Genomic DNA, 12,063 nt, shown 5'->3' on the forward strand with positions numbered 1-12,063 from the left:
AACCTATATCTCTGCACATATGAGTCAAGAACAGCCTATCTGAGGTAACAATTACAGTGAGCTAAATCCTGCACACCTGAGAAAAAATTCCAGGTTGTGGTGACTAGATATGTGGAAAAGACATATACACTATGAGATTTGCATTAATCTAGGCCACATCCTAAACCTAAGACTGAAGATTTATAGAAAGGAGGAAGAAGACTGTAGTCACAGTGCTTTATTCAGATGGTAAACTCAGCTGAAGGCCAGTGTTGAGCTTTGCAACTGACTTGGTGGAGGTTGTGTGTTTTGTTCCATTCCCCATGAGTAGTGGTAACATTCAGGAAAGAGGGCTAATTTAGCAAACACACCTGGCAGAACTGTGCAATTTTCTTCTGTTCATAGTTTCTAAATAAACCCTCACCCGAGTGATCATTACAGGTCACTTTACTCTGCAAGTGAGCTTTGACCAAAGAATAAAAAAGGAATCACAAGTCATTGTTGAGCTCTAGAGGTAAAGAGGTTTTTTCTCTTCCACTAGTACACCAGGGTGTCTAGGGCAACAGCACTCTCAAGATGCTGGGCAATCTTAAACGTGCACCTCAAAGAGTACGCTGCCAGCATTTCTAAATGTACTTTTTTTGTACAAACATTCAAGAAAACAACAGCAGAAATATTATTTTCTTCCTATTTAGTAATTCTTTAACTCTTCATTTTCCAATCATGATGATTAGTGAGAAGACTGTAGATAAATGTAGTCAATGTAGATAAAGTCAGTGGTTTTCAGGTTCCTGTACTTGAAAGCAATTTTAAGTTTTCTTATGACATCAATACTATATTTTTAATGATTTGCAATCTTCTGCTAATGGGGGAAAAAAATCATGATGATTCTCTTTGATCTATCAGCAAACATCAAAGCAAGCGATTAAGAAGGACAGTTCATGGACCTGCAGAACTCCACAGCAATAGATGCATATTTTCCATAGGCAATGCTGGACATTTTTATTTCTGTATATAATGATGGCATTTATTTAAGTGCAGAAATATGTATTTAAAAATCTAATTTCAGGCAAGCTTTTAATTTTTTTAAAAAATATATAATTTTAATATTTATATATATGTATATATATACACAGAAATACCATACCAATCTTACATATTTTGTGTATAAATCTCTAAAATTAAATCTTTTTTATACATATGCAACATGATATCATGCCCAAAGCTCTAGAGATGTTAAACAGTATAGTATCACCCACCATGATGTAGCCATAGTATTTCCTTACTTGGTTGATTGTCTAGTAACTACACAAATAATACATTAATTATTTTCAAAATGGTAGCCATTACAGTATAAAAAATAATTACCTATCATATATGGTGAGAGCACATATTTTTGACATATATATTGAACCATCTTTGTCTCATTAAATCTGAAATCCACTATAAGTAAGTTTTCCATTCTTCACTGATCTCCTGGGGAAGTGTATAAAAGAGAAAATGGATATAATTAACAATACTGCAATGTATAATACATATATTTGAGAAAGAACATTTAGAACATTTTCAAAAACATTAGCTATGCCACTAGTAGAAAACCTGCTGGGGTTTAGTTTGACTTACTTTCCACTTAACTTAAGAGTTTAACCTTATTACTGCTTTCACTGTGGTAAGTGAATCATTGTTTCTTAATGGAAATTTACTGTGATGTACCATCCCAATGCACACAGCCACTGTACACAGGGAAACATTTTCAATAAAATAAACTCAACAATGGCGTTGATTTTCATTCCATAATGTTATGCTTTAAACTACACTTATGCCTTAGTTGTTCCATTTCTGAGGTGTTTTCCTTCCATTTTGCAGTTGGAGGATGAATCAAATGTGTAGCTCACATGCAGTTGGGACCCAAGATGAGTGCGATGTGGCAGGAGGTGTAGTTGTTGAATTAATTAATAGGAAACTATTTTGACTTTTTTTGTAGAAAAGTCTTTTTTGTAGAAAATCATGCCATATAAATTTGAGAGTTCTTCTTATTAAAGAATTCACTACTGCATTATTTTCTTTTGGAATATTCCTGTGTAATAATAATAATTAGAGTTTCTATAGAACTGTCCAGTCAAGCAGCTCTACATGCTGCACAAACATTAATGAACTAAGCCCCACTAAATATTTAAGATAGGTATTATTATCATCTCCTTTTTAGAAATGAGGGAAATGAAATACGTGGAGATTAAATCACTTTTCAAGATTTTTATAGAAAGTTAAGTGTAGCCTAACCACAGCTTCTTTTCAAGAAGGGAGAAAGAATGAACACAAGCTGCTGAACTGTAAAGGGGGAAGCCTAGTGTCTGACTCCTGTTATTTCTTCCATTGCAACACAAAATGTAGACTAAGAAAAAAAAATACTTCAAATTCTTGAGCTCATCATAGCTACAACCATATGTTTATTTTATTTATTCATGTGTTTTATTCCTTTTTAAGTTCCTTGAGTTCATGCTTTCCAGCTTTCCACAGAAAACGATGAGGGCAAGAACCATAATCTTACTTTTTAATGAAATACAAGATTCTCATGTAAACACATAGTTCTAGCCCCTGAAATATCAGATGTAATGAGACTAATAATTGGCACAACTGATTTCCTAAAATAACAATGTACAGCTATTTTGTGGGTCAGGAGAGATTTGGAGCTGCAAAGAATGAGTAGCAATAATAAAAAGTGTTTGCATTCTTTCATGGAAGTTTTACTAAGTTTCATTTGAGTAAGGTCTAGCCAGAAATTTATGTGCCTGTTAGCTTGTCACTAGAAGTGGTCTGCCACATATCTTTTATGTGTCTGGGACTTCAAAAAGCATGCTTTTTTTTCTGCAAAGTGCCCTCCAAAAGCAGCAAGGGAGCCTAAATAATTAGTCATATATTTCTGTCACTTGCAATAAAACTTAAGATTTTAAGTGTTTTATGCAGAGAAATGATCAGCCTCAAAAAGTTGTTTTGGCTTTGGCTCACAGACCAGCTACTCGAGAATAAGCTTAGACTTGTGAGTAGCTGTCTGTCTCAAGAATCCTTTCTCAATCATGTACAATTGGGAAAGCCTCTAGTGCTTTCAGTAGCAAGATTTATAAAGGAACCTATTCTCTTTCTCCTCCAAACTTGGATGGGGAACAAGATTTTCCTCTTCAGAACAGGATTTTAGCAGAGATTTTCTGCTAAATTGTGTTTTTCAAAAATAATGTTGCATTTCACATCATTTTCTGATCTGGTTTTATTTGAAGCAATAAGCAACATTCTGTATAGAGTCATACCTGTCTCTTAAATCTTTATTTGTGCCTTTAACAAAACCCAGTTTTCAGCAGTACTGAAAGCTTGTGGTTTTCATTGACTTTAGTAAAGATATCCATTAAAGAAATCAGACTACTTAATCATACAAAATGTGGAAAATTTCATCTCATTTGAAATTTCTAAAAGTCAACGGTTTATTGAATTCCATAGCTAGTATTATTTGTTGCCATTTCTGCTTGCCTTGTGAACAGTGTAAATTATGTGGTGCTTGTAACTATTTTTTGTAACTGGAACTGTAAGTTTTCATCTTCCACTACATTTATGACTTGAGCATACCAGGTGATGTAGTGTAATTTTTTTAAAAAAAGTATTTCTCAGCAGCATCTCTGATTTCTCCAATGTCTAAGGCAACTGAACTTTCTGATTAAATAATACAGGTTGCTTTGGTGTTTAATAGTCAGTATGTCATATGATGATTTTTATATTTACTGAAAAGTTTGTAGAAGAGTCAGCATTGTACGTCATACCAAAAAAATCAGTTAAATGTACTTCAGTTAAATAAAACACAAGTGAGTTTGGGAGCATGTAAGATTATGGCCAAAATGAAGTAAATTAATATTAATGTTGAATAAAGGTTTGGAGACTCAGAAATTAAAGAAAATGCTGGCTGTTCCTACAGGTGGCGGGAATTGCTTTCACCACTGCATTTTGGATCCTTTACAGTTTTTAGAATGATGTTTCTGGCAGAGCTGCAATCAAAGAAAAATTATAGATTAATCAAAATTACAGATTTTCAGTATGCATGTAACAAAAGTATGCAAAATAGTCTCTCACAGAAAGTCCAAAAGAATTGAAACTGGATTTAATCCTTTCACACCTCTATGATGAAAAAAAAAAAAAAGGTTGTAATAGCTTTAATAAATTTCTCAGGAGTGTGACTTCAGAGACCTAAAACTTTCCACAGATGAAGGATTATTTACCCAAATTTTGTTTGGATTAAATTTTAGCAAACAGAAAGGTGTACAGTACTAAATCATACAAAGCCAGGTAGGATTCCAAAGTTGAATGTAGCCTGAAGCCTCTTACAAAGGTTTGAAGCAAACTGAGACTGAATTTCCATGACCCACCATCTTAAAGGAGCACTTCTGTGGACCACTGAAATAGGAAGCCACATCTTTATAGTAAAGCAGCTTTACATACATGTCTTTTGGCTCTAATATAACACATGGTTATGCCTCTTATTTGATTTGATATACTAAAATATTGATGCACAATACTCTGTATACATGCAAATACTTTGTATATACACAAAACCACAGAACACTTGGATATTTAATGTGCCTCAGATTCTGATTTTGTATACTTATTACTCTGAAAAAAGTTCACTTTGTGTTTCAATAAGCTCTCCCTATTTAAGGCAACACTGATATGACATAGAATTCCCATTTCAGAATAAATACTCTGCTGAGATAGTAGCAGTCATTCCATCATCTTATTTTAGCCGTGAATCCTGAACCATAAATTCTCTGTTTTTTACATTGTTGCTTACTTTTTGGTTAATCAAAACATCACAATTCATCTTGAATAATATCTAGTTGTCTAAACCCTTTTTTCCTCACAATTGCTCCCTTTGCTGGGAGAAATAAAGAGACAGAAGGGCTCTGGACTAAGATTGGGGTGTGGGATGGAGGTATCTCTAGTAATAGAAAGACCTGAGCTCACAGAGCTCACAAACAGCAATATACTGAATGCTTTGATGGAGGGAGAATAACCTAGTGGCTATTTGTAGGCTACAAATTCATATTTTGCTTACTTCTTAGGTCTATTTTATGTACTGTCCCCTTATTTCTGGTACACCAAGATGATTGCCCCACAAAGAGCATAGGCAGAGACATGTTAAAACAGGCTAGCTATAGGGCAGAGATCTCCTCTGAGTTACTTTTCTGGTAATTGGAAGGGACAAGAGTACTTTTGGGATGCAATCAATCCACTCTGGTTTAAGCATCCAAAACCAAAAAATCTAAAATTTAGACTATGGAGTAAGAGGTACTGTACCTCAGAATACCTTCTTAATGACTAACTCAGGCTCGCATTCTTCATTAGTTCAGAGGAACCCCACTCAGAAAATCATCAGGAGTATTATTAGGACAGAAGGACTTGGCCATGAGACAATTGCAATTCCAACTTAGAATGATTTACTTATATCTGTGAGGTTCTTCTACACTAATTACAGGTTTATTTCTTTTCCAGAAAGGATAAGCTCAAATTTCTCTTTCAGTCCTCCTGGATATGCAATAGGGTGCTCATGTGAACCATCTTGTTAATTGGAATTGGTGAGGAAGCAATTGAGCCCTTCTCCTTGTCTTTCTTGCTGTACTGGGAGGATCTATTTTTAATTCTCTTGTCAAGGGTAGCTTCAGAGACTTGAGGTCTCACTCAATTTGAGCAACACAGAAGACACTGGCTTACGGAGAAAGCTGTTCCAAGCTGGCTGTTGCAAAGCAAAGTTTGCGACTTCATAGTGACAAAGGGCCTACAGGTCCTTTCCCAAGGCTTTCATATCAGTGACACCTACAGACTTTGAGCTGTATTTCCCCCTCTCAGTCATGGCCTCTGAAGAGTCAAACGTGTAGAGGTAAAAAAAAAATGGCTTATTTTGAGAGAACATTCTCAGTTCTATCACTTATTATTTTCATTACAATTGAAGATATAATAGATTGTTTTTTCTTTTGATACATCTAAATGACTCCTTGAAAATGAGACTGCTTATTGTTCTGCTATTTCCTTGAAGACCTATTTACTGCAAAACCAGGATCATTCTCTTCTGTTACTATCAACCTGGAAAGGAAAAATGAGAAGAAAGCAGAAGATGACAAAAGAAAAGGAGAAAGAAATATTTCCCCTAAAAATAAGCAAAGACTGACTTGCACTAATTTGCAGAGGGTTGGTAACTTGGTTGGCCTCAAAGCTTCCCCTTTGTTACTGATAACAAGTGGAAAAACAAGTACAGCGTGGACTGGGAATATAAAAAATTCACTGCACTGTCTCAATCAAGGTTCACTTTGTACTACTGCATGTGATTAGACAGTTTATTTGATTGTCTGTAACTACCCCTTTGGAGTCATGGCATTGTATTTTCAGGTTCAAATCTATCCAATATTAGTGGATTATTGATTGAATAGTGTCTCTGGAGGCATTTAATCCTACTAATGAGGTTTTTCTTTAATTGGTGGATCACTGACCCAGCAGACTGTTACCTAACTTTGGTTTCATACTGGACAGTTTTCCCAAGTTTTGTGTTTGTACGTAAGTTAAAAGATCATAGTCCCAATAGAGAGTATTATTATGGACTGTATTAGTACCTTTACGTACACTGAAAATAATTTCATACTGCCAGGAAATCTATTGGTTTTAGTAGAATTGTTTGCAGGGTTAAGTGTAATTTAGTATGAGTAAGAATATGAGTGTAAAAAACAGGTTTTCAATATACATTCCTTAGTGTTTATTGCAGTCCTTATCAGATAAATTATGTGTCACAAGTGTAAGATGTCAGTCAGGAATGGGATTGGTAGACTGGTACCATATTTCTAGGACAAGAGAGTGGCTTAGATTATACTCGCTGCATAAAGTCAGTGGGGAATAAAATAATATGTGGATTCCTGCCCTTTGAAGGATGACTTCTTTACTGTTCTCTTAGACAAGAGCTTCATTTCCTCGCCTCAGAATAAAACTGAAGGCCTGGTCCCTAATCTGATGGATATTCTGAGCATTTTGTCAATGGCTGTTGGTGTAATGTCATTCTTATTAATCTGTCCCTTTATCACATTGATGCTTATTTTCATGTTTTGGTCACAATAAGAGGCACCTCATTATGTCCTAAGCATTAGTGAAGGAGGAAGTGAAGGCCTCTTTCATGGTCCCTTTGTTTTCATCCTGTCTAGTCTTCTCATCCCAATCCTATTGTCCAGGCAGTGGAAGAATGGCATTTGAAGGCACAATAGTATGAGTACCTCTGAGTCTCTAAGACCATCACAGACAACAGTCATCGTGGCCAGACCTTTGGTCTTTGATAACCCTTAGCTTTTGGACTGCCATTCTCAGTTCATCTTGATCAAATCACTTGCTTCTGTCCTTCCTTTTAATTCAAGCCTTTTTGTAGTCCTGGGACTAAACTGTATGTCATGTCCATCTAACTTGTACAAGAGGCAAATTAGTACTCATTTAAAACTTCATATATTTATAGAATCATAGAATCATAAATTTTGGAAAAGACCTCCAAGACCATTAAGTCCAGGCTTTGGCTGAATACCATCATGTCAACTAAACCATGGCACTAAGTTCCTTTCAGGTAGTTTTAGAGAGTGATGCTCTGAGCCTCCTTTCCTTCACTCTGAACAATTCTAGCTCCTTCAACTGCTCCTCGTATGATTTGCCCTCCAGACCCTTCCCCAGCTCTGCTGCCCTTCTTTGGACATGCTCCAGCACCCCACTGTCTTTCTCGGTGTACGGGGACCAGAACTGGACACAGGACTTGGGATGCAGCCTCACCACTGTCATGTAGAGAGGGACAACTGCTTCCCTGGTCAATGTGATCACTTGTCCTAATCTTATTTAACAAGTTAGGTACCGAGGTAGAGCTACCCTACATCTGAGAGGGGTGAACCTACCTCATCACAGTGCTGCCTGGCTCTGGTTGATTCTGCTGTAAGTAGATGCTCTTGTTGGGGACTCAGTTTTGTCTTGAACTGAAACCAAAAACTGTGGTCCGTCTGTATATTTATGCTTAAGGTAAGGCAAAAAAAAATGTATATCCATTCTGAGGATGCACTGCTTTTTGGAAATAAGGTGAACACAATTTCTTGAAAAGCCTGTTTGTTGTCCCTGTGATAGATAGACATGAAAACATCACACTTTATTTTCCTCAGTTTACCCTGGCACAGGGTAATGTTTTCAACCTGTATGTTTTTGTATCCAGGCAAAGTTTACCTCATTGACATAAGAAAAACACCAAAGGATATATCTTTTTCCTTCCTTATCACATTTTTTTGTTTTCCCTTTCCTGTTCTGAAGTCTTCAGAAGAATAGTCTAATCAATTTTATGTTCACTGCTTTCCCATAAAAAAGGTGATACACATACACTGCAGGACATGTTTTTCTGTAATTCAGAATAGGGTAAGCTCTCACTATATTTTGGAATAAACCAGGCTCGCTGCACAAGGACAGCAAAAATACATGTCTACCACCTATGAGGGAACTAGATTAAGAAAGGGAGTAAGTACAATATTAACATCTGAACCTCAGCTTGAGAGTTACAGGTATTGATGTACACCCATGCAAGGACCTTTTTCCTTTAAACCCCAATATAGCTTCAAGATAGAATACAAAGTTTTATCAGTTTTAACTCTTCACTAAAAGTGCCTGAAATTCATACCTAAGATTTTTAGGCAATTGAAGGGGGTTTCTTGGCATCTAGTGTGTGATCTATGTGGAGAAACATCTTGATTTCTTTTAAGATGTAATTCTAAGTGAATTTCAAAGACTGAAAAGTTGAACCTAAATGATGCCTTACATGATTTTTTAAAATAGTTTCCGCCTGTACCTGAACTTGTTTACTCTCTTGAATTTCTACACATTTCATTTGAAACTCTACTCAGTGTAATGATCTAAAAAAAAAATCGGATTTATAATGTCCAGTATAGGCAAACATATTTTTGATCAGTGTGGTCCAGGATTCATTACAAAAGCAAAACACAACACTGATGTTCATCCTACCTGTCTGATGCTTAGCCTACTTTTATCTTAGCATTTTCCAGGGGCAAAAAAAGAAACCCTGGAAAACGATGGCACTTTCTGCAATATTTCTCCGTTGAATCTTTTTCAGTGGAAAGATAATTTCTCAAATTAAATGAGAAGAGGACATGAACCAAAGGCATTTATGAACACTATGCTAGACTAGAAAAATTGGTCCTCCTGCCATCCCCTCTGGCTCCTCTATCTGAGTGACTTGGCTTATTCCCTGGAACTAAGTTAACCCCAACTTCAAAGTGTGTAGTATATAGCTCTAAAATACCTCAGTTTATGAATCTAATTCCCTATATGAAATACAAGAAAAACAAGGCTTGGAAAAGATATGTTGTATTTCAGTAGGGAAGATTAATTTTCATCCAACACCGTTTTACTTTATTTTTAAAAGTTATCTTCCTGTAATTGCACACTAGTTTAGAGTTAAGATAGGAGCATCTTAACAATAATGGGCACTTTTTTTAACAGATTATTGCCAAAAGTGCATTCTTTATTCCAGGGAGACACTGTAATAGATACCAGCGCTTTCGTAATGATACAAGCAATCTGTAAGCTATTATAGTTTCTTTTATAGTAACTTAATCTTCATATTGTTTTATACGTCTGGAATTTTAATAGTGTTTTTAATTTATGAAGAGGAGTATATTGCATATTACTAGTTACATGGGAGTATGAGATCAAAAACAGACCATAGAATGGTATTCTCACAAACAAATATTTTGAAGTATTTAAACAGGCATAAGGAATAGAACAAAGAAGTTAAAGAATGCCATACAGATAAAATAGTAGCTTTTGTGGAATGGGTCCAGGACTACCTAATCTGAATTGTGACTGTATTTAATGCATATATATTTTACTTCTAGAAAAAAATGAGAATGATATTTAAAAGTAAATATTTTATTTATTATAAATATATTTACCTAGGTAATTAATGTAATTATTAAAATAATAATAACATATGAATAATTATGTTAATAATGTATACAATAATAAATAATTCAATAATTTATTGTAAATTAGTACAGATACCCATGTAACTTCTTATAGATAATGAAAACAATTCATTAAATACTTTCTTATATGTAGAATGCAAACCCCTATGTACATTCTTAAAGCTAGTGCAAAAATGAAGTCTTTTTTCCTAATAGTTCATTGTCATTTTTAATATGTCTAGAAAGAGACACAGTTCTTTTGCAAGAGAAATATCGTAACACTTTGCTAAGCAGTGAGTTACAGAGATATGATCAGTGTAGCAATTTAGTGGTTGTAATACCATTAAAAATAGGGCTTTTAAATGAAGAGAACCAGTTCCCTATTTTGAAAGAAGTGATATTCTACTTTAAACTGTCATTCTGTATTTCTGACTTGCAATTAGATGATATTTCTAAAATGTCATTCCCAGATTCTGTTGTGACTGTCATCATAATAAAATGTGACAGGAAAGATATTATATCAATACTTTTTCCATAATTAGCATTAAATTTCTCTCAAGGGTTAAGTACAAAGGTTTTTCACTGAATGGTCTGCAAGCTTTGTGCCTTTAAAATCTTTTAATACAGCCAAGACTGGTGACAACCGGGAGACAGATCTATGAACAAACCTTTTTGGAGAGAATAGTTTTGTGGTGTGTGATATATGTTACGCAAATGAGCTTATTAGGACTCTCATCTATTTTATTATTGGTGCCCAATTTAATAGAGGCATTTAAAAAACAATATTTCTGCCTGCCTCCTTGAAATGAAGAAGATACATTGATATAATTGAAAGCAAATGATTGCATGTTGTGCCATTTAATCATGTCATTTTTCAATTGCTGTTTTTTGCACTTCACTGCATACTTATAGAATATTTAGCTTCAATATAGATTAAGTCACACAGTATGCAACTGAGTAGATTTCCCATATTAGGTGACAAATTCTTTTAACCTTGAAATCAGCAAAAGCACACATGTTTGGCAGTATTTTTCTAAACAATGACAAGTAATCATTCATTTTCTATCTTTGTCATTTAGCTGTTTTATTTTAAGGAATTACTCTCTTACTAATGTATTTTGAGGAATTTTTGATTTTCTTTTTCATTCAGAACCAAAATTTTTTCTCTTCACCATCTTCTCTGTAAGAATGCATTACCCTGAGAAGTTCCAATAGGCATTGCTGTTTTACAGACAACACTGAAAACTACATTTTACCCAATCTTTTCAAGTATTTCCTCTTTTTTTTTCCTGTTTTCCAGTTTTCCTGTTTCCCTCTTTATTGTTTCTTTTTATTGATACATTATTTCTATTAGTTGTGATACTTAAAAGTTTTATATTCCCGCTTTTAAAAACTGAAATGCTACCCTAGCCAAAAATCAGGCATAAAAAGGCAAATAAATTCTAAGAGGTGTAGTCTGATTGGTGTACACAGAAGGGTGACTTCTGTTCTCAGATCCTGCCTTAGTTTCTGCATGTGATTGTTGTAGCAAAGAGCAGCAGATCCACCTTCCATCAAAGAACAACTGGTGCAATCAGAATTGTATCATTCCCTCCCTCACATACCCGTGTCTTGCAACAAGGAGGAAGAATAAGCCTTTAACAACCCAAGGTTAGACAGACACTTCCTCTTAGAGCTGGTCATTTTTCTGCAGCTAAGCTTCTTTTGGGTTCCTAAAAACATCCTGTATTGTCCATGCATACACAGAAGCCCAGAAATAACACTTATCTCAGTATACCTTGGCATTTCTTCTGGACCTGAAAGCACAAAGAAAATCCATGTGTTTAAGTTACTGATTGTTATTGTCCAGCTGTTTTTAAAACTCTGGCCATCTCTTCATGAACACTTAATCCACTTGTAGAGTGAAAACAAGAAACTTCAGATCCCATAAAAATGAATTCTCCAAACAATATGTAATACATGAGGCTATGAAAATGTCTCAATAATTTATGTGGTGAAAGTGGGGATTATGTGGATTTAGGCAACTCAACTAATTTTACCGTGACACTTAAACTACCTTTAAGCACAATTA

The 12,063-nt window shown here is 34.9% G+C and overlaps 1 protein-coding gene across 1 annotated transcript in view; it reads left to right on the forward strand.

The window, feature by feature from the left end:
- AKAP6 (A-kinase anchoring protein 6) overlaps positions 1–12,063 on the forward strand; it is a 211,873-nt gene that overhangs the window by 168,272 nt on the left and 31,538 nt on the right. The window lies entirely within an intron of this gene.

Source organism: Prinia subflava, chromosome 5, assembly GCF_021018805.1.
Source record: "Prinia subflava isolate CZ2003 ecotype Zambia chromosome 5, Cam_Psub_1.2, whole genome shotgun sequence".
NCBI lineage: Eukaryota > Metazoa > Chordata > Aves > Passeriformes > Cisticolidae > Prinia > Prinia subflava.